This window comes from Rhipicephalus microplus, chromosome 5, assembly GCF_043290135.1.
Source record: "Rhipicephalus microplus isolate Deutch F79 chromosome 5, USDA_Rmic, whole genome shotgun sequence".
Lineage (NCBI taxonomy): Eukaryota > Metazoa > Arthropoda > Arachnida > Ixodida > Ixodidae > Rhipicephalus > Rhipicephalus microplus.
In genome coordinates this window covers 170,931,865-170,953,343 of record NC_134704.1, presented here as the reverse complement: position 1 = coordinate 170,953,343, position 21,479 = coordinate 170,931,865, and the positions used below count along the sequence as shown (strand labels likewise).

Below are 21,479 nucleotides of genomic sequence, written 5' to 3'. Positions count from 1 at the left end.
TCTACCCCTTCGTATTTGGCCCGATATGTCTTGGTTCGCAGTACTCCCGTCCTTGCCTCAAACAGTAGAGAACTACCCCGAGTATTATCATAGATCCTTTCCTTGGATAATTCCTGCTTAAAATTTCGATAGATCTCTATTGCGGACTTCTTAATCATGCCCATTTTTACATGTCAGTTTCCGTTTCCTTCACTTTCTTCTTAACCGATAGTTCTCTTTGTTTTGGCCACCTGCTGTTTTCTAAGTATTTACCAGTCAACTTCCTGGTTCGCTTCCTTCATTTTGTATCGACATTCTTCGTATACAAGTAGCTGAAAACCTTCCTATCCCAACGCTCCTCCTTCATTTCTCTCAATCGCTTCTCAAATTTTATCTTGCTGCTAGCTTCCCTGCCCTCAAATGATGTCCACCCCATATCACCTTGTACTCCCTGATTTGGTGTATTCACGCGTGAGCTCCTAAAGCAAGCCTACCTATTCCACGTTGCTTAATTTCTAATCTTGCTTGAACTTCTGATCTCATGCACAAGACCGCATTGCCGAACGTCAGCCCAGGAACCATGACCCCTTTCCATATTCCTCTCACAACATCATACCTATGGCAATCCCACAGTGCCCTATTTTTCATCACTGCTGCATTCCTGTTACCTTTAGTCGTCACGTATATTTCGTGTTCCCTCAGGTACTCGGTCCCATTGCTTATCCATACAACCAGATATTTGTATTTATCTGTTATCTCTAGCGTGACGTCCTGTATCCTAAGCTCACTACCTTCGTTGTCATTGAAAATCATGACTGCAGATTTTTCCTTACTGAATCTAAAATCTAACCTATCTCCCTCATTACCGCAGATGTCCATCAATCTCAGCAAATCTTCCTTGTTGTTGGCCATTAGCACTATATCATCTGCATACATTAATGCTGGTAGTGCCTGATCAATAAGTTTTCCTTGTTTGACTAAAGAGAGGTTGAAACCCAGCCCACTTCCCTCTAATTTTGCCTCTAATCCTTGTAGGTGCATCATGAATAATAAGGGTGACAGAGGGCACCCCTGCCTAAGCCCCCGTTTTACCTCTGCAGAATTCGATACCTGTTTTTCCCACTTTATAACTACGTTGTTACCTTTATAGATACCCTTTAAAAGATTAGTGACTACATGTTCCACGCCTAGAGTGTCCAGTATTCCCCACAATTCCTCTTGAACCACGCTATCGTACGTTCCCTTGATATCCAAGAAGGCTAGCCACAGGGGCCTGTGTTCCTTTTCTGCGTCAGTGAGAACAGATTGTCTTCCAACCACCTGTGTTTCCGAAACCCATTCTGCAGTTCCCCCAGCACCCCCTCATCTTCTATCCATGCCTGCAGTCTTTCCTTTATAATCTGCATCGCCAGCCTGTAGACCACTGATGTCACTGTTATAGGACGGTAGTTGTTTATGTCAGCTTTGTCCCCCTTTCCTTTATAGATCATGCTCATCCTGCTAAGTTTCCATCCATCGGGAACTTCACCATCGATTATTATTTTGCTCACTGCCTCTCTCAAAGCCTGCTTAGACTTCGGACCTAATGTCTTTATTAGCCTAATTGGAATGCCATCTGGGCCTGTTGATGTACTACTAGGAACCCTTTTCGCAGCCCTTTCCCACTCTCGTTGTGAAAATGGAGCCATTGCACCACTTGATTCGTCCTTGTCTATTGTGGTGCATAAAGGACTTCTTTAATGAAATTTTTCTGTCACCCTTGCTCTTTATATACTCAATAGCTTCGTCCCCTTGTAGCCTGGCACCTTGGGCTATAGTTATAAAATTCTGCTGTAGGCTCGTCTCATTTCTTAGGGAGTTTAGATGGTTCCAAAATTTCGAAGCTGCCTTTCTATCTTTTTTATGTACTTCTGCCAGCCACTGAGCTCCCTTTCTTCTAATTTTTATTGATCAGAAGGAATGCAGCCCTTCTACAGCTTAGAAAGGTTTCCCATTTTCTTTCAACATCATCTGTCGGTTCACCCCGCTGCTTAGCATGTCTGTGTTTCCTAGAGGCTTCCTGACGTTTTGCTATGGCTCTCTTAACTTCCTCATCCCACCCACGTTTGGGTTTGTGTCTTCTTTTCCGGGGTGACTTGTTATGCGTCTTAGCAAGCTCTAGCTCAAAGAGTCTAATTAGATTCTTGTATGTCCACACTGTCTTATTACCCTCCGTGATCACTTTCTCAATTTGTTTAGTGGCTATTTCAATTTGCTTTTCCGAATAAAAATTTTCCTGTAGTTGCTCATCTTGTCTCCTTCCCACTTTCACTGCTCTTCCAAAACTTAGCTTGATACGTTTGTGATCAGTACCCAGACTTCTGGAGCCACCTTCATCTATGTGCATTCCCCTGAGCTTATCATACATCCTATGTGACATCAGTGCATAATCTATCGTCGACTGCAGCCATCCTACCTCCAATGTTATTTGCCCTTCACACTTCTCGGTACTGTTGCAAATGATCAAATCAAGCCTTTCACACATATCCATGACCATTTTGCCTGTCGGGTCGGTATACCCATCCATATCTTCTATGTGCGCATTCATGTCTCCTAGTATAATTATCTCGCACTCTCTTCCTAACTCCTGAATGTCCTTTGATATACACTCTACCATTGCCTGGTTTTCCTCTCTGGCCTTTGCTCCCGTCCACAAGTACACGAAACCAAGAAGTGTCATTTGACCTGCCACTTTCCCTTTTAGCCATAAATTTTCCTTGCGCTCCTGCTTGACCTTTTGCCAGTCTGTACTTTTATGAATGAATGCCCCAATACCACCCCCCGTTCTGCTGCCTTCTGTTCTATTACAATATTCCCACGCGTAGTCCGGATTGTTCGGAGGTTGTTCCATGTCCCTGAGATCTGTTTCTACAAAACCGTATACCATCGGCCTCTCTTCCCTCAGCTGTTCTTCTATCTCTTCCCAATTCAGCCTGTTCCTACCACCCTGTATGTTAATATACCCTATGTCTGAATGGGCTCGGCGCTCGTGGCTACGTCTATTTACGCCCCGGACTCTACCTATCTTAGACATTGGTGCCACTTTGGAATCGTATCTGTCCATAACACCTGTCAAAGAGTCTCCCTGGTTATTTTCCTCGTTACTAGCTATCCTGCACCCCGAAGGGCTCGCTTGCCCCCTCCCCCAAAAAAGCTACTGCGCGTCCTGCAAGTCGCCAACCCACCTCATGACCTAGTCGCCCATTGAAGTGAATTCTGTCTCGTTGAAAACCACCCCACCTATGCACCTCTCTGTTTATTACCACCACCTCAAAGCCTTTCTCTCGACTCATCCGCCATATATCTTGGTTTGAGTTGACAACCGCTTTTGCAGGTTGCTATCACGCACCGGTACCTCCGGTATCGTGCATATCACTACCTGTACCTTAGGAGAAGTGGCGCGCATGTCATCAACGCCTTTCGCCAGTGTGGCTGCTAGTCCTGCTGTATCTTCATTTAGGACATCGTTTAAACCGCCTGAAATTATCACGAGGTTTCGTCTATCAGCTGTAGTTTTGAGTTTTGTGCTCGCTTGCCTCATGACTGCTTCAAGCTTGCGTCCTGGGAACGCCCCTACTGCAACCCTCTTGTCACCTCTTACCCTCTCTTTGACGGCTTCTCTGCATCGATTTAAATTCGAGTCCCCGGCTATTATCACATGCTGTGACTTTTCAGCTGGAGCGTCCTGCACCTGGGGGCTACTTGCACCTGTGACGCCGGCTGCTTTGTCCCCTCCCAGCCCCACCGCTACCTCGCTGAAGCTGGGCCTTGCGACAGTTGAACCGGCTACACCTGTTTTTTCCAATTTTGCTTGTTCTTTCTTCTCCACCGTTCTGGTTGCCGGTTCTCTACTGTTCTCTCCGTAGGCCGCTTCTTTGTACAGCTTCGCTAGTGCTTTCTCGGTGGACTTCAGTCTTTCTCCCATTGCCCTCGCTTTCTCTTGCTCTGTCGCCAACGCAGTCTCGAGCTCATCGATTCTCACCAGCAGTTCACTTTGGGCAACCATCATTTTCTTCATTTTTTCTACGACCTCACATTGCCTACACTTCGCGTCAGCCTCTTCTCCATCCGCTTCTACGCTTGAGTCCACTTTCAAACCCACTCCACATCCTGAACACTTTACAGTCTTTTTAACCATGTCTTTCTGACACCAATTGTCCCTATACTCGATAAATACTAAACTCGAGCCGTGCACTAAGAAAAAAAAAGAAAGTGTAGGCTCTACTTGCGTGTTCAATGTTTGCGCACCTCCCCCACGGGGTGGCAAAAGAAAAAAAAACAACAAAAAAATTTAAACACACACACCCGCACTAACTAATAAATACCTGGTCACTGGCCCCGAAAAAGCCATACCATAAAACTAGTGCTACGAAGATTTCAACCACTGCCTTATATTTATAAAGACAAGCTCAAAACATGCGAAAACACTTATCTGCGCAGTCGATCCGGAGCGCTCAAAAAACACGTCCATCCACCGTGACAGCCCGAACATATTCAGCCCGAACGGACGATTCGGGCGCGACAGCGGAACAGAGCAAGCGGGGATGAGTGGCGTCGCCTGGTGTCTTCTTTCGAACTATTGCGGCAATGAGGGAGTGGACCCGCCACCTTAAAGGACCAATAATTACAAAGTGGCCCGATATAGTTAATCATAAGCAGCTGCAAAAGCTTCAATAAACATAAAATTTGAATGGGTTAGCAAGTTTGGTTACTGACACGTAGGAGGCCTTCACTGATTCGTAGAGGGAAGAATTAGAGCGTAGGGGGCACTTGAAAACTGAAGATCAGGATGAATTCTATGGTAGTTCGAAATGGCCAACGCTAGGCACACAGTCGGCCGTTCCCTTATGATGAGGTTGAGGCATGTGGTAAGAACAGAAGTGAAGGCTGCATTGGAGAAGACAATGCACATGGCGTTCGACTAGGCAGCGTCCCACTCTTGAAGGTGAAGCTGAAATCTTTTCCAAGTTTTTAAAGACGATTTTCTTTCTTGGGGAACTTCGACGCAAAAAATTTTACCTGTCTGTCTGTCTGTCTGTCTGTCTGTCTGTCTGTCTGTCTGTCTGTCTGTCTGTCTGTTTGTCTGTCTGTCTGTCTGTCTGTCTATACAATTATCTGTTTGTCCACGCTTAACGGTGACGGGTACTTGAAACGGCTGACCCCATCCGCAGCGCGCACCAATGTTGCTCAAGATTGAACGTTCATGCTTGTGCAATTATCAATTAAAACACTTATAGCGCATGTCTAGGGCACTATAACAACATGTATATATTCTACATGTGATTCTTTTACTAGAAAAGACATACATAAGTAATTTTAAAGACCGTAGCGCTTAACACGCTGCGCTGACCATGCAACGCTTGCGCGGAACGGGGAGTGTTTCTAACGCTTTGCTAAGACGAGACGGTGGTGGCACCTACGCGTCGCCTCGCCTTGCACACCTGATCACCTCTGAGATTGGCGCGCACACCCGTCCCAGAGCCACACGCTTTGTTTTTTTTTAAGAAAACTGCCAGATGGCGCTCATGTCTTACGAGTGACGTGCCTTGATGCGTCCGTTCGCCTCCGCTGCACTGTCGAGGCACTCTAACGCAGCACCTTCAGAATGCCGCTCATCGATTTTTTTGCGCGGGACATCAAATAAATGTCTTGTTCACTCTCTCCACACGCAAGACTATCATTTTTCGACGATATTGGCAGAGACATGCAGATACGGGGCCAATTTTTTCACCACTATTTTTATACGTAACTTTTCACCCCCTACAGATACGCAGTAAACAAGATTGCAAAGTATTCTAACCAATTCTTAATGCTCAGCAAAAGAAAAAAATGAGAACATTTGTGCCACGAAGCGCGTAAGACCAAAACATGCCATTTGGGTGTCACTGGTGCACAAATGAGCTTAATTATGGGACCAATACTCAAGACATTGCTTACCGTGAATATAGTCCAGAGCTCTAGAAGTACATACGTCTGACAAAGAAGTGCAAGTGCGAAATGGTGTTTCTTGATTTTTACATGCACAGAGCGGGTTTGTCAGTCTCCCCTTGTTTTTCATATTGCAACGAACTCGAAACTATCGAACACTTTTTGTTGAGCTGCCGACGTTTTTCCTTACACAGAAAACTTATCGAAATTATTTTGTGGAAATGTGGTCTACCGGTTACGTCGGCCGTTTCCTATCATTAGGGATCTTTGCACTGGTGCACTCGGACTGGGATATTTTCGAAGCTGTCGAAAAGTTTATATGCGACTCGAATAGATTTGGTAGGTGTGTATCAACTACAAACAATTCTTTATTCAGCATTTCTAGTCAAAAGATCTTCTGTCTCTGGGAGATTACACAAAATAGTGCGACTTAAAGTTACAATTATTCATAAATAACGTTACATTTACAAAATAATCTGAAAATCATTTTAGGTCTTAATCAATACTAATCATAAATTCATTATGCATGATCCGCCTGACTCATGGCTGATCACCCAGAGTGGGTAGGTGTCAATGATCCGAGCAGCATCATCATCATAATCACTCTTGTAAACTGATACATTTAGAAGAATCAGTATTTTTCGAAACTCATTGGTCGCGACTACACACCCCGCAAATAGTATTTGCACAAGCGCTACTAAAGCAACTGAATGTAAAAATTAGACATATTGGTTCAATACTCAACCTAAAGTCAATGCTTAGCATACAATTCGATGATATATTTCCTCATAACGCGAAACAATTGGCATATAGGTATTTAAATGACCAGTTAGCAGATTATCTAGCTCACCTAGAGATAAGCAATATCATAGCGACTGATGCATCTGTGTCAAAAGAAAAGGCTGGAGTTGGCATCTTCTCTCCTTCTTTGGACTGGTCCTTTTCGATTCGACTCCAAGATTATACCCCGGTATTCATTGCAGAATCATTGGCCATTGTTCTTGCCGTACGCTAATTGCCCTCAAGCGAATCATTAGCAGTTATCATTACAGATTCGTTATCAGTTTGTAATGCACTTTCTGCGGCTGTAAATTCAGAGCTGATGAATACGTTTCAGCTATTAGAACCGAAAAACGTAAAAAAACTGCATTGGCTATGGGTAACAGGCCACCGCGGATTATAATTGAACGAAATGGCGGACTCTTTAGCAGCAGTATCCTGGGTGGGCCCACCATCCCAGCTTTGCCAGATACGGCTTACGTAACAGCGCTAAGGTTCCGAAATGCTTGCCTGCAATGGGGAAAAGGTAATTTGGATAAATTCAAAGATTTCGAGCATTTGAGCTATTGCTGGAATAAACAGTGGTGTGTATCTCGCTAGTTAGAGGTCACTTATACCAGATTGCGCTGTGCAGTTCCACAACTAAATAATTACCTTAACAAAGCTCGGCTCAAGGCGTCACCGCTATTCATTTGGTGCAACGAAATTGAAATAATTGAACATTTCTTATTATTCTGTTATTGTTATTCTTATCAGAGAAAAAGACCTTTAGTAGCCCCATTACAAAAGCTAGGCATACAAGTAAATCTACCAGTAATTTTATCACTTGGCGGAACTTAATTTGGTTACTGCCACAGGGATGTATGCTCCGCGTTGCTTGATTACATCAACGCAACTAAAAGATTACCGTGCTAGTGAACCCCTACCTTTTCAGATCTTTAGTTTATAATTCGTAGTTATGTCTTTCAAAAACAAAAGATGATTTGACCGCTTGCTCAGCAAACATTTTTGTTTTTTTAGTATTATTTTAAGCTACTTTTTCAGATTGGCTTCATTTTCATTTTAGTTTCATTTAAGCATCCTGCCGTCCGGTTCTCGGCCCATACCCCCTTGTGGGTAAGCGCCATCCATCAGAGGTCATCAGCATCAGCATCATCAGTAGGCGTGGAAGCAGAAGATAGAGCTGCTTGGAGCGCGGTTGGAGACGCGTCCAAATTTCCCGCTAAGCAGTTGCCCGACCCAAACAGCAGCAATGGCCTCTGCGCAGGGAGCTACGCGTGTCCCATCGGACACTCAGCAAGTTGGAGCCAAATTGACAGATGTTGGACCATTCAAGCGGGAAGACTTGTCTACGTATTTGACAAGGGTAAAAAAGGACATTGCATTTTTCTTGGCCGACCCTCCAACGGGCATATTCATCGCACCGTACGAGAAGGACATCGCCAATATCCATGCCCTTGTGATGGGTCCCTCTGGAACACCTTACGAAGATGGCTTCTTCGAGTTCCTTATTCGATGCCCGGTGGAGTATCCAATGAAACCACCTATCGTCGAGTTCCTGACTACGGACTCCGGCAGGGTGACATTCAATCCAAATTTATACAGCTGCGGTTACGTATCTCTGGACATCCTCGGCGCCGGCTGGAGTCCGTCTCAGAGCATCGAGAGCTTGCTTGTTTCGATCCAGTCGCTGCTGAGCCGTGACCCTTTAACCGATGAGCCTGGATTCATAAAAGCGCAAAAGGACAAATACGCTAGAAACTACAAAGCCTTCGTAGAGCACGAGACGATCAGGGTCGCCGTGTGCGACGCTGTGGCGGCATGCCTCAGCGAAACATCGACGTTGCCGTCTACGCTGAGGGACGTGGTGTTGAAAAAATTCCTCGAGTGCTACGACCGTTACGAGGCCGCGGTGAAATCTAAACTAGACTTGTCGGGTAAGGAAATGCCGAAAACGTACTTCTATCACAAGGGCACGTTCGAATACGCCGAACTGCTTACGCGACTCCGGGACCTCAAGCAGAGAGTGGCGGAGCATGCTAGGCGTCAGTGACTCCCGCACATTGCCATTACGTCGACGCCATGCTTGAAAATTCGGTTCTTAGATAGCTTTCTAAAATTTCCGTGCCTGTATGCTAACAAATGACCTTTGCAGTGAGTCAAGACACTGGGCTTTCCTAGTTCAGTGACTGAAGATCTCGTGTTGAGTCAATGTTCAACCTATTCACGAAACCTCTGCCAATTCTTTAGACCTTCCAGACACTTGCTGCACATTGTTCAAAATTAAAAATTGGCCTTTATTATGGCGTATGATTTTATTTATCATATTGCGCTGCTTCTTTCTTTCACGGAACGTATATTCTCCGGTATATGCATTCGCGGTATGTGCCAGTTTAAAGAAGCGGCACTGCTAAATTAAAACACTATCAGTAGTATCAATGGGCTCTATCAGCCAACTTAGCACGTGTTTTGGCGGCAAGTGATTGCTATATTCATGCAAAGTTCATTAGATGTCAACACCATTATTACATCCACGTTTACGTAGACTAATGACAGTTCTAATATATAGAGGCACTATCTCAATGACCACCTTTGATAATTTCACACAGATGTGTGAGTGTTAGTAAAAATGGGAAAGACGCCTCCTGACAAGACTAATTTTTCGGTGTTGGAATGCTTTCTAGTCCCGCGTACGCAATAACTTGTGCGATACAAATCTTGGAGTTTCCATTAGGAGAGTATTGATGCGGGGTGCAGCAGCCGCTAAATCATTTCGTGGTTGCGAGCAAACACATTATATAAAAAAAACGCCAGGCTTGTGCGGAATCGCAGCATAGTCACAGCGAAAGCTAGAAGAGCGGCCTTTCACAGCCTTTTCTAAACACTCATTGGGTAAGTGCTGCAAGCACACTTGCTTCATATCCACTACTGTATTAATAATAAAAAGTTTAGGGTAGTAAGCTGGCATTTGATGATGATGATGATGATGATGATGATGATGATCCTGGTTATTCTGGCGCACACCCACAAAGGAGGATCGGGTAAGCACCGGGTGGCAGGATCTTCAAGTAAGCTATGTTTTTTTTCGTCATTCTTCTGAGAATTGCGGTATCCACTAAACACTTTCAAGGAATTTTGTACTAATTGTTCATGAAGTGGCTGACGACGATGAGGAATTATGCCTGAAGTGGGTATGCGCCACATTCAATAGCTGAATAAGAAAAAGCTTTTCTAATGAGTTGGAGAATTGGACGACCCACTTGTTACGCTATTCACAGTGTGCGATGACTAGTTCTCCTTCCGCTGTTTTAAAACGCTTTATAGGCCGTATTACCGAGATTGCTCTCCTGAAATTAATCCTGCCTAATGCAAGTTTGCCAACAACTCCCGAGAAGCGGCGTGGCTCCACAAAAAAGAAATGGAAAACACCGCTTTGGCTCAGAGGTTGATTACTGGGCTGGCACCCAGCGGATCCGGGTTCGAGAGCGCTGGGTCATTGGTACTAGTTTTTAGATGCGGAAGCATCTTATACTCGCGCCTTGTAGTGCGCCGTCCGCGCCGTCCGCGCCGTCCGCACCGCTTCTCGAACATTCGACAGCTGACGCGCGCGCATGCGCCGTCGCGCCGTCGCCCACTCTTCCACCATCTGTGCATCCCTTCCTCCTCTACACACCGCGCGTGCTTCACTCCTCCACCATCTGTGTACCCTTCCTCCTCTACACACCGCGTTCGACATCTACAATTCTCCTGATTCTCCAGTGGACGCGCATGTGGCGTCGCGCTTCAAGAACATTCAACAGCTGACAGTGCATGCGCCGTCGAGCTGTATATATACTCAAGGTCGGCGCTCGCTCGCTCAGTTGCCGCTCGTCGGTTGGTTTGTACGGCGCGTCGACGTCCAAGGTCGCGGTGAAATGAATTCCAACGAATCCACAAACACAATGATCGACGTCCCTTCGACCAGCGCCGCCCTTTCGCATACGTGTGTACGTGTTCACTCATTTAACACCCCTTCCTACAACCACGTTAACCAATTTAGCCTTCGACCCAAGTAAGTCGCACTTTAACACCCCGTTAACCAATTATATGCTCCGCATCCTCCTCAGTGTTCCCCCGAGGGAAGCTGCGGGCAATTTATTTGTAATGCGAAGCATTTGTTAGCGAACTTCAGTGACTTTGAGCTTATCTATCTATCTATCTATCTATCTATCTATCTATCTATCTATCTATCTATCTATCTATCTATCTATCTATCTATCTATCTATCTATCTATCTATCTATCTATCTATCTATCTATCTATCTATCTATCTATCTAGCCGCCTACGACTGTAAGCTCTCCTGGTCGTTTCGATAATGGTATCGATACCAAACTTGGTATGGCGTAACATGACTGTATGAAGAACATATTTGGCTAGTCATGACATAAAAATAGTGTCATGTATGTCATGAATGTCATGACTTACATTTCAAGGTCCTGCAGCTCTTGCGGTGATTTCGTTCACATGGCATGTTGCAAAACTCGTATGGTATGACATGATTGCATGGCGAACACAAGCGACAGACCCTAAGATGAAAATCATGACATGCTTGTCATGACGTGCGTGCCACGTAACAACATGACTACATGCCACATTCATGATGCGCTCGCGGCCGTTTTCCTAGCGTCCCATATTCCAAATTTGGTATTACGTGATGTGAATGGATGACGAAGGTGTGATACTGGTGGGAACAAGAGAAACATGAAATGCGTGCCATGTAAGAACATGACTACATGCTACGCTTATGACGCGCTCGCGGCCGTTTCGCTAGCTTCACATGTACAAACTCGGCATTACGTGACGCGAATGGGCGACATAGGTAAATGACATTTCCAAACATGATAATCGCGACATGCCTTTTATGTGACAACATGACTACATGCCACACTCATGATGCACTCGCGGTGATTTCGCTAGCTTCACATATGCCAAATTTGGTATTACGTGACGTCAATGAATGACGAAGGTATGTGACTAGTGCAAACATGATAATCATGAGATTCGTCTCATATGAGAACATGACTACATGCTGCAGTCAAGGTGCCAAAGCATTGCGACGTCAGGCTGTGCGCGTGTTCGCCGGCGTTCAATTCGTCGCATCACGCCCACGTTGCGACGCCAGGAGCCGGGTTTGCCATACAGGCGTGCGCCGCGCTGCGTTGCTTTGACGCATGCGTGTTTCAGCACCTCCGGCGTCCCTTCGTCACGAAATGAGGGAGACGCAGTGTTGTCTGGCTAACGAATCAGCAGAAATTTCATGCCGCTTGCCGTCACGGAGGCTGGTCGCATCGGTCGCGCCTGGCGTCAGACTATAGAGTTCTCGCGTTTTTCTAACGTTGCGTCACTGCGCCAAGCGTGCGCAAGCGTCAACGCTGCATTGGAGTATATTGGGCCCTTCTTGATGCGCTCGCGGCAGTTTTGCTAGTTCTACATATACCACATTCGGTGTTACGTGACGTCAGTGGATGACGAAAAACATGACTGGTGCAAACATGATAATTCTGACACGCGTGTCATGTAAGAACATGACAACATATTACGCTAATAGCGTGCTCACGACCGTTATGCTAGCTCCACATATACTAAATTTGGTATCACGGGACGTGAATAGATGGCGAAGGTAAACGAACCATTCAGACATGATAATCATGACACGGAAGCCATGTACGGCATTATTTATCTCTACCTCGTAACGTTTTGATCTTAAAATGACATATCAGCCTTTCTTCTTCGTGCTTCGCATATAATCAATTCTCACTGTTCATGGGATCTCTGCCAAATTTTTTTTTTAAATTTCGTTTGATGTGGTTGCGGACACTGGCGGTGGTAGCGGAGGCGGCGGCGGACAACCGCGCGTGACCCGAGTTGTTATCTGATAACAGGTTTCGCTGTAAAAGATGTGACTAGCAGTCACTGAAGATATAGAAAAGCTACTTTGCTTGACATATTTGCGGTCACACTTGTTTAATTTAAATGGAATAGTTAGTATATTAAAACAACGGTATTTTCTCAGTAGTGCACAACTTGGCACAGTTGGCAAGTTATGCATATATAGTTTAATTTTTGCTACGGCCACGATATAGTCCTCTATCCCAGCAAAAAGTGACGGTCTTTATGCTATCTCCCGTGGCATATACTAATCTTTTCAAGCTTTCTCCTCTTTATAAAAACCACAGCGGTGCGTAAGATGCATCGTGTCACAAGCTACTGATCACTTGCAATCAGTGAGAGTTTTTGTATTTTGTAATATAGCTGATTACTTTTTTAAAGCTGTACTATTCTGGGTTATAGGATAACACTTGCTTGTAGCAGATTACGGGTTTTCAGTAACCCCCCCCCCCCCCCCTCTTTTTTTACAAATTCACGCCTGAACAGTTTTCTATGGCAGTTGTCGCAGGAAAAAATACTCGACCACTCTGTGAGGACCGCTCATGCTATAAGATGTACATTTCCTAAGAGGCCTGTTTAAACATTTCTCTCAGTCTTACCTGGAACGCCTTACCCGTGAGCCACCAACAGTGAAGCGCGACGCTCATGGCGTACGCATGGGCACTGGAGGGGGCCGGGGGTAATTGTGCTTTCAAGCCACGTGCTTTCTAGTCAGAAAAAAGGCGGGTAGGGCACAAGATCTGCTCTTACACGAGCTTAATAAACGAGGGACGCTGCAGTGCACCTTCTTCTCCTGCCCTTTGACGAGGAAAATCATCGAACGTCTATAACGACGCTAGGGTGACCTAGAATACAGGCAGTGTCCAATGCGCCGGCTCCCGCGTGGGATTTTCGCAGTGTATATCCGCGCCGCGCTGCTTCTGCACCGGACCTGTTAGGTGCCAACCTCTGGCACGCGTACGCTCACGCTTACGCGTTAAAAGCGTCTAGTCGCACCTGTGGAGGAAAAGGTCGCGCAACTACTGGCATGCGCCGACCGCATTTACCCTCACACGTCCGAGGATGGTACACAGTGTTGCTTGATATTTTGGCTTAAAACTGTCCAAACACATCACAGAACGATGCGATCTCAACCGCAGTGGGCGTATACGTTGCCGAAGATACGATAGCGCGATGCAATGTTGACTGTGCTTTACTCACCACAGTTTTAACTATTTTAGAAGTAATTGACATCGCCGTGAGCAAATAACTACAGCGGTATGCACCCGAAGTCCACATCAGTGCATGCGCGGCTTCCGCAAACGAAAATTCACGTATAGGATACTGTACATCTATCAAAGTCGTGCGCAGGCTTCTCTATAAGAGGGGGCGGGGGGAAGTATTTGTCGCAGTCCTGCCCCCCTTTCTTTTATAATAATCTATAAAGCTGACATTGCGCCCCCCCTTCCTCTCTTCGGGGACTAAGGGGGGCCACTGCTCCCCTAAGTAGGTTTATAAAAAAACAAGGTGTATAAATCACCAGGTTGCTACACCTATGCTACCAAATTTATTAAAATAATTGTGAATATCCTGGTACGTTCAGTAGCTTTAAACTTCATAGTTTACAGCACTTATTAACCAACAGTCACACCCGAAATTTCATTATGTGTCAGATTTAAATCACAGGACTACAACAGAGCTCTATGCAGAGGGATTTCGGATAATGTCTGCAATATGAATATTCTCTAATGCAACAAACCACTCCTAGCTCTTAAATCAAGCAAGAAATATTGATAATATTCTAATATAGCACCCCAAAATTGCGTAGATTGCTTCTGGCCATTTCTTTGTAATTAAAATATTCATCGACGTATTTAACTGTGCCTGATGCTTCATGATGTGACAGATATTGGTCATATTACTGTAACTGAATCCTGTATGAAAAACTTTTGGACGTTGTCTGTTGTCAAAATATTCTCTGAAGCGACAAACGGCACCCAATACTTCGTGTTGTCACAGATATCTATCATAAGATTGCATCTAAACCCTGTATGACAGTCTTTTGAACGTTGTCAGTAGTCGAAATACTCTCCAAAACAACAAAACACACCAGACACTTCGTGATGCAACAGATATCGAACATAAGATTGCAACTGAACCCTGTATGGAAGGCTTTTGATGATGTCTGTATTAGAAATTTCCTGTAATGCAAGAAAGCACACCTCGGTCCCAATGATGCAACAGATATTGGTCATAAAATAGGAAGCAAACACTGCGTGCAATGCTTTTGGGCATTGTTGGTTGTTGAAATATGCGTAAAACATTAAAATGTGACAGATATTGCTCAAAAGATTGCATATGAATTTCGTATGGAAGAGTCCTGGGCAGTTGTCTGTGGTCAAAATATTCTCCAAAAACACAAATCGCTCCCAACTCTTCATGAAGTTACAGATATCGGTCATAAGATTGCAACTGACGTTGTGCAGAAGACTTTTGGACGTTGCCTGCAGCCAGAACGTTCTCCAAGCCAGTAAAACACACGCGACACTCTGTGATACAACAGATATCAGTAAAAAGGTTTGAACAAAGCATGGCGTGGAGCGCTTTCGGATGATATATTTATTTTGAAATACTGCAGCCCAATGCAGAGCTACTGCTGGTGTGGTGTACGTAAATACAAAATGAAAGCATTTAAACAGTAGTATAACAATATATGTGCCACTGTAATCAAATATCACAACCTTTTGAGTGCGGCCTGGTTAAATATGAGAGAAATAGATCATTAATATGATGCAAGTACCTCCAAAAAGTCGAACACATTGGTACCATGAACCAAACCAAGTAGATCATTCCAGTGTTTGATCACTGTATTTTAACGTGTTCGAGTGCACTAAAAATGGCTCTAAGCTGGATTGTGATTGAAGGTCAGTGCTGTGTTGAAAGATTTTGCACTTTGTTGGTGGAATAAATACTTTTCAACATCTACAAAATGCATTTGAAACTGGATATCTTGATATTTTGAGTATGCTTAAGTGCATGCAGACATACTTCAAGTTATAGCGTATACTAAAACTATGAACAGAAATGAAGCAGTCCTTGCAAAGACATACAAGGATGCAATGTTCGAAACTACCTAATAATTTCTTCAGCTCAATACAGTCTGGAGAAACAGATAAATACACGCACAGTTCTGAGTGGTCTCATAAGCCACATGAGGCACTGTTTGCATTTCTTCTAAACAAAGTGCGGTACAGTACAAGTGCATTTTCATTCACTTTGTGCATACCTTTGGTGATCTTCTCTTCCTACTATCGTGTCATCGTGGAGATGATTTCAAGTCAGGCGCTTTTCACTAACAAGGTTTTCTGTTATCTGTCCGGTTGTAAACAAAACGCTTGTTATAATATAGTTAACTGTGAAAAGACAGAGAAGCGCCATTGTATGCCTTGTTACGAAGGCGCGACGCCGACACGGTCCCCAAGACGTCACTGCTCCGGTACTCGCCACTGCCAAGGTCACTGGCTGTTTGGTAGCGTATGTTTCTCAGCTTTGGTGCAGCGTCGGTGATGGGACCATCGTCGCGTAATGAATGCCACTGCTTCTCGGTAGGAGATGTCATCTGTGGCCCTTTTCTTCAGTATGGTTAGCTCTTTACGAATGAAAGGACAGTCCTTCGAAGCGGCATCATGTGGCCCATTGCAGTTTGAGCACTTCAGAGTCGTGGCCTGGCACGTGTCCTTGTTGTGTTGCCTGTGCGTATGGAACAGATAGTGGAGTCGCCTCGTGAAGTACATCCAAAACCACCTCCACCTCTTCCACTCTGGTCAAGCACTGTCAGTTCCGTGAACAAAGGCGCTTCTGCTAGCAGTAGAGCTGACGCTTCATCCTCATTACCCAGTCAGAAGGCAGCCATTTTACAGGAAAATGATGCCTCTACCAGCAATGCAGGTAACGCTTGGCCCGAACTCCCTAAAAAACATGCGCCTGATGAGAGGCATCAGATTTTGACTGTGAGGGGTGCTTCATCGGTACCCCATAACTTGACAGACGAAGCACAACTTATCGGCTTGGTTAGGACCCTGGTCAGTGCTATGCGCGTGGTGCTGAGCAAGATGCAGACACCGACAGTTCAAAGCGTGTTGCAACTGCTTGACACCATCACTCTAGTTCTCGCAAGCCTTCAGAAGTCTGCTGCTTAAGAACGCAAGTGGCACCATCAAGACTTCACCATAGGCAAGATTTTGGGTGCATGGAACCGCACATACAAGTTAATGCAGCGAATGTGCTCAATTTATTCAGACACGGATATGACTCACCGTCTATGATGTTAAGCACGTAAATGCCATTTCGTCGACGACATGAGTGACATTTCTCTCCTTCTCTCTCTTACTAACTTTTATTCCCCTTACCCTCTCCCCAGTGCAAGGAAGCCTACCGGGCTCAGCCATGGCTAACCTTTCTGCATTTCTTACATCCTTCTTCTCTCTCTCTGTTTTCCAGCTCGTGACTGCTTCTGCGCAGAGCTGATAGACGAGCGGACAAGGCGACTGTGAGTTAAGCCAAGGTTTATGTACAGCATAGAAATGCACGCGTTAAATATTCGGCACTGGGGCTGACAGCCTAGGGACTCGAAGAGCCGAGATGTCTTCTCTGACGCATACGTCGGCTCCTCCCTGACGCATAGGTCAGCTGCCGGCGATGCGCCGTTTGGCTTTTTTATAGGCACTGGGTGGACCTTTGTGTCACCAACGTCCAATAATAAGCACCGCTGACCGTGATATCTGAATCCTCCTATTGCGACCCGCCACTGGGTTTCGTTATTGTCTCCAAATCCAGAGCCGCTGCGCTGGGTTGCACCCAAGGACGAGGGGTGTTTCCCCGCATTGGGTAAGACTCGCCAGACTGGAAGGTGCCGATTGCTTCATCCAGCTGCTACCGGACCCGTGGGCTGAGGGAGCTCGCTGTGCGTTGCGTAAGACAGACCGGTGTCGCCACTTGATGACGACGTTAAGTTATGGCGTCCTGCGGGCTTGCTCGCTGGCCTTGACACAGATTGCCTTTGTAGAGGCAATGGCGTTCATGTGGACCCCCCGTCGTAACAGCACCCCCGCTGCCAGACAATGCACCGAAAAGACGAGCTACTTCCACGTGGCTCGGATGTCAGGCGCGCTCGTTCGCCAGGTCTCTCCAGTTTCGTCTCCAGGTCGATAGGGACTGATATACCTCCTGGCTCAGTTCCCTGAACAGATCCAAGCTCCACTGGCTTGTCGCCACAACTTGTCAACTAGCTTCGCTTGTCTCAGCACTTGTCGATGGTTCTGCAACTTGTTAAGAACGATTTGACAACAGACAACACACGACACAAGCAAGTGCCCTCGGTTACCCGACAGAACACCAGACAAAGTATAGTGCAACATATACCTAGCTACGTATCTATCGGAATTTCGTTCCCTCTACATTAAGAGGCACATGCGGGAAACAAGACTCTTAAAATGAGAACTCAATTTTTTCACACGTTCAACAACGTGTGGAAATAGAATGCAACATAAAGTTGGCCCCTTGAGATCACTTAGGAAGAGAGCGCTCAGCTAAGGCCGTGATTAAGACAAAGTTTTGCCCCAACTCGCCAGCAAAAGACCAAATGTTGGAAAAGTACTAACTTAAACGCACTGCTCAATGCGTCTCCATTAGCGCTTAGCTTGCTTTTTTTGTAGGGAACGTCTAAGTTGTGCTGTTGGAGTATCATGCTTTACCTCAGTGACCAGCCACATTTAGGCAACATGTTATTTAACCAGGTTAGAGGAAAGTGGTTCGTTTCGACCACAAACCTTGGACAGGAGGCATAACAGGCTGGCTTTTGAAAGGCCCACACGAGGCAAGCGCATTTCTTTTCAGGGCTACTGTATGCCTCTTAACTGCAGCTAAGTTCTTGACTTAAATACAAAAGTGACCTTTCGTTACCAGCACTGTCTTCTTGGCACAATACAGCTCCCATGCCGCGATCACTCGCGTCGCATTGAATGACAACTCTCTCCGTTGCCATGAAATCCGTTGCCATGAGAACGAGCTTTTTGCTCAGGGCCTGTTTCAGCTTGCAAAACTCATTCTCTTTTTCTGAGTCCCATACCACTTTAGTCGGCTCGGACTTTCGAAGAGCGTCAGTTAGAGGGCTGGCAATGCCAGAGTAATTTTGCACGTAATGCAGTTAGTATCATGCTAGACCCAAGAATGCGCTGATCTCAAATTTTGTTGTTGCTCGTGGACAGTGCACGACGGCGGCTACCTTATTTCTGAAGGTCATGTGGCACAACGTGTCCCAGGTAAGACACCTCACTGCACCCTAGGTGACATTTAGTAGGTTTCCTGGTAAGGCCACGTTCTTTCAACCTGTTCAGCACGACACGTAAATGCTTGACATGTTCTTCCCAGTTGTTAGAGAAGATGGGCACATCGTCAAGATACGACAGAGAGAACTCACAGAGGACCTTAAGAACGCGGTCCATAAAGCATGAAAAACAAAAGGGCGTATTTTTCTATCCAAAGCTCAGCCTAAGTGGATGATACGTTCCGAATGGGGCAACGAATAGCGGCTAGCGCCCTCCGTAAGGGGGCTTGCCAATACCCTCGCACAAGGTCTAACGTGGAAACATAACTAGACTGTGACACAGCTTGTACCCTCTCCTCTAGATTTGGTATCGGGTAAGTTTGGTCTCGAGTTATGGTGTTAATACGCCGATAATACATGCATAGTCTAGGTTCTTTTCCCGGCACTTGAACCAATATTTGAGGGGATGTATAGTCACTCTCGCCCAGTACTACGACTTTTAACTCCAGCATTTTATGAATCTCCTCTTTCATGATCGGCTTTTGCGCAGGAGAAAATCGATACAGCTTGCTACGGATTGTCTCCTCACAAGTTAGCTCGATATCATGATCAATCACCGTCGTGTTTCCGGGACGATCCGAAAACACGTCTTTACTTGAACTTGGAAACAATCCTCCTCAAGTCCTCCATATGGACTTCACTTAACCTGGGCTCCAGGCTTAACTGCTCCAAGATATCGGATTCCTTTTCGATTACACCACTAGAAGTCAAAATTTCTGCTCCTTCCTTCTGATGATTCAAAAGCACATTTACGACCGCTTAACGTTGAACGTCTAGTTTCATCAAGTTACTGTGGTAAATTTTGTTACTCTGGTAAACTTCCTAATTTCACTTCATAATTGGTATCAGAAAGCTTCGATATTGCTTTGGCAGGCCCTTCCCAATGAACTTCAAGCTTGATCTTCTTGGACGGCTGTAGAAGCATTACCACACTGCCTAATTAAAAGGTGCGTTTCTTCGCCGATTTGTCGTAGTACTCCTTTGACAACACTTGTGCAGCCTTCATGTGGCTTTCCACAAGATCTTTTGTTTTTCCAAGCCCCAGAAGGAGGTCGAGAACATACTCAGCTACATTAAGGTCGTCATCGTATCTCTTCCAGGACTCGCGTAGCATTCGCAATGGTGTTCTCAAACTCCTGCTATACACAAGCTCTGCAGGACTAAAACCAGTGCTCTCTTGAGGAGCTGATCTCAAAGTGAACGTAGCGGGAGGAATACAGGCTTCCCAGTCGCATTTGGGCTCGTAGCAAAGAGCTCTCAGTATTCGTTTCAGAACGAAATGCATATGCTCTACCAGATTAATATGCGGGTGATGGATCGAGCTGTGCACTACTTTCATTCCGCATTTATCAAAAAAGGTAGAGGTAAGGCAGCTAAGACCCTACCGTTGTCGCATCAGATTTCAGAATGAAATCTGACGCGCGCAATTATAGATAGCAGTGTATGCACGACATCAGAGGAATCGAGCTCTTCAAGTGGTATCGGTTCTGGAAATTTTGTGGCTACAAAGAGGGTCGTCAGGATGTCCTGACTACCTTGCGTTCACTCTGGCAATGGCCCGACGCTATTAATTACTAGGCGCCGAAAAGGTTCTGTGATAATTTGCACAAGCTTCATGAGTGCCTTCCACTTGTCCATAAATTTCCCTCTCTCTGACAAGTGTCGCATGAGCGTACAAACTCTTCAATATTCTTCCAGCATTTCGGCCATTAAAGCTCAAGGGAAACTCTAGCCTTCGTCTTTTTTATGCCGAGATACCTTGTCTACGCATTTTCATGCGCCAGTACCAATAGTTGGCGACGATACTTTTGTGGCACCAAGAGCTGCTCATACTTGCGACCTTGCACATTTGTATTGCTCCAATACAGTAGCCCTATCTTCTAAAAAAACATTATTTTTCTTTTTTTCCAAGTTCAAGCTTTCCATTAGCGCTTTAATCAAGAGGTCCTCACGCTGCTTTCAAATGAGCGTTTCTCGATTAACCCTCGACAGCTCACTTCCATTTTTCGCTACAGGCGAGAGCCTTGCACCCCTCTCGCTCTGATTAAATGGCGTCTTGTCGTCTCCTCCATCGACACAGACGGCTTCCGCAACGGATGACTCGATTGACTCATCCGGACAATTACCTGTCAGAGGTCTCGTCGACTCGCCGCCAAGGTCACACAGATCAGCAGCTTTTGCAGGTGGTGTTTCAGCACCGATTGAACGAGATCAAGTTCCTGCGAAAGCTCCCACGCTTGCGATAGTGCGAGGGCCATGTACGCTAAGTTGCAGAAGAATGATTTACCCTGCTCTTTGAAAAGCTGCTCAGAATTATCGGGAAAAAATATAAGGAAAACACTCGGGAAGCGCGGCACATACAGCCGCTTTGGTGTGAAGCTTACCGAACGGGCCTTCAATGACAACCGCGGCGATTGTTAAGCAAGCACTTTGCTCCTCGGGGACTTGCCTGATCCACGC

At 45.6% G+C, this 21,479-nt stretch overlaps 1 non-coding gene across 1 annotated transcript; it reads left to right on the top strand.

Moving 5' to 3' along the window:
• The first annotated feature begins 7,978 nt into the window (after positions 1–7,978).
• On the top strand, positions 7,979–8,779 carry LOC119173627 (ubiquitin-conjugating enzyme E2 Z). Its single transcript, XR_012895256.1, has one exon. It is a non-coding gene; the product is annotated as a ubiquitin-conjugating enzyme E2 Z (transcript).
• The last annotated feature ends 12,700 nt before the right edge of the window (positions 8,780–21,479 follow it).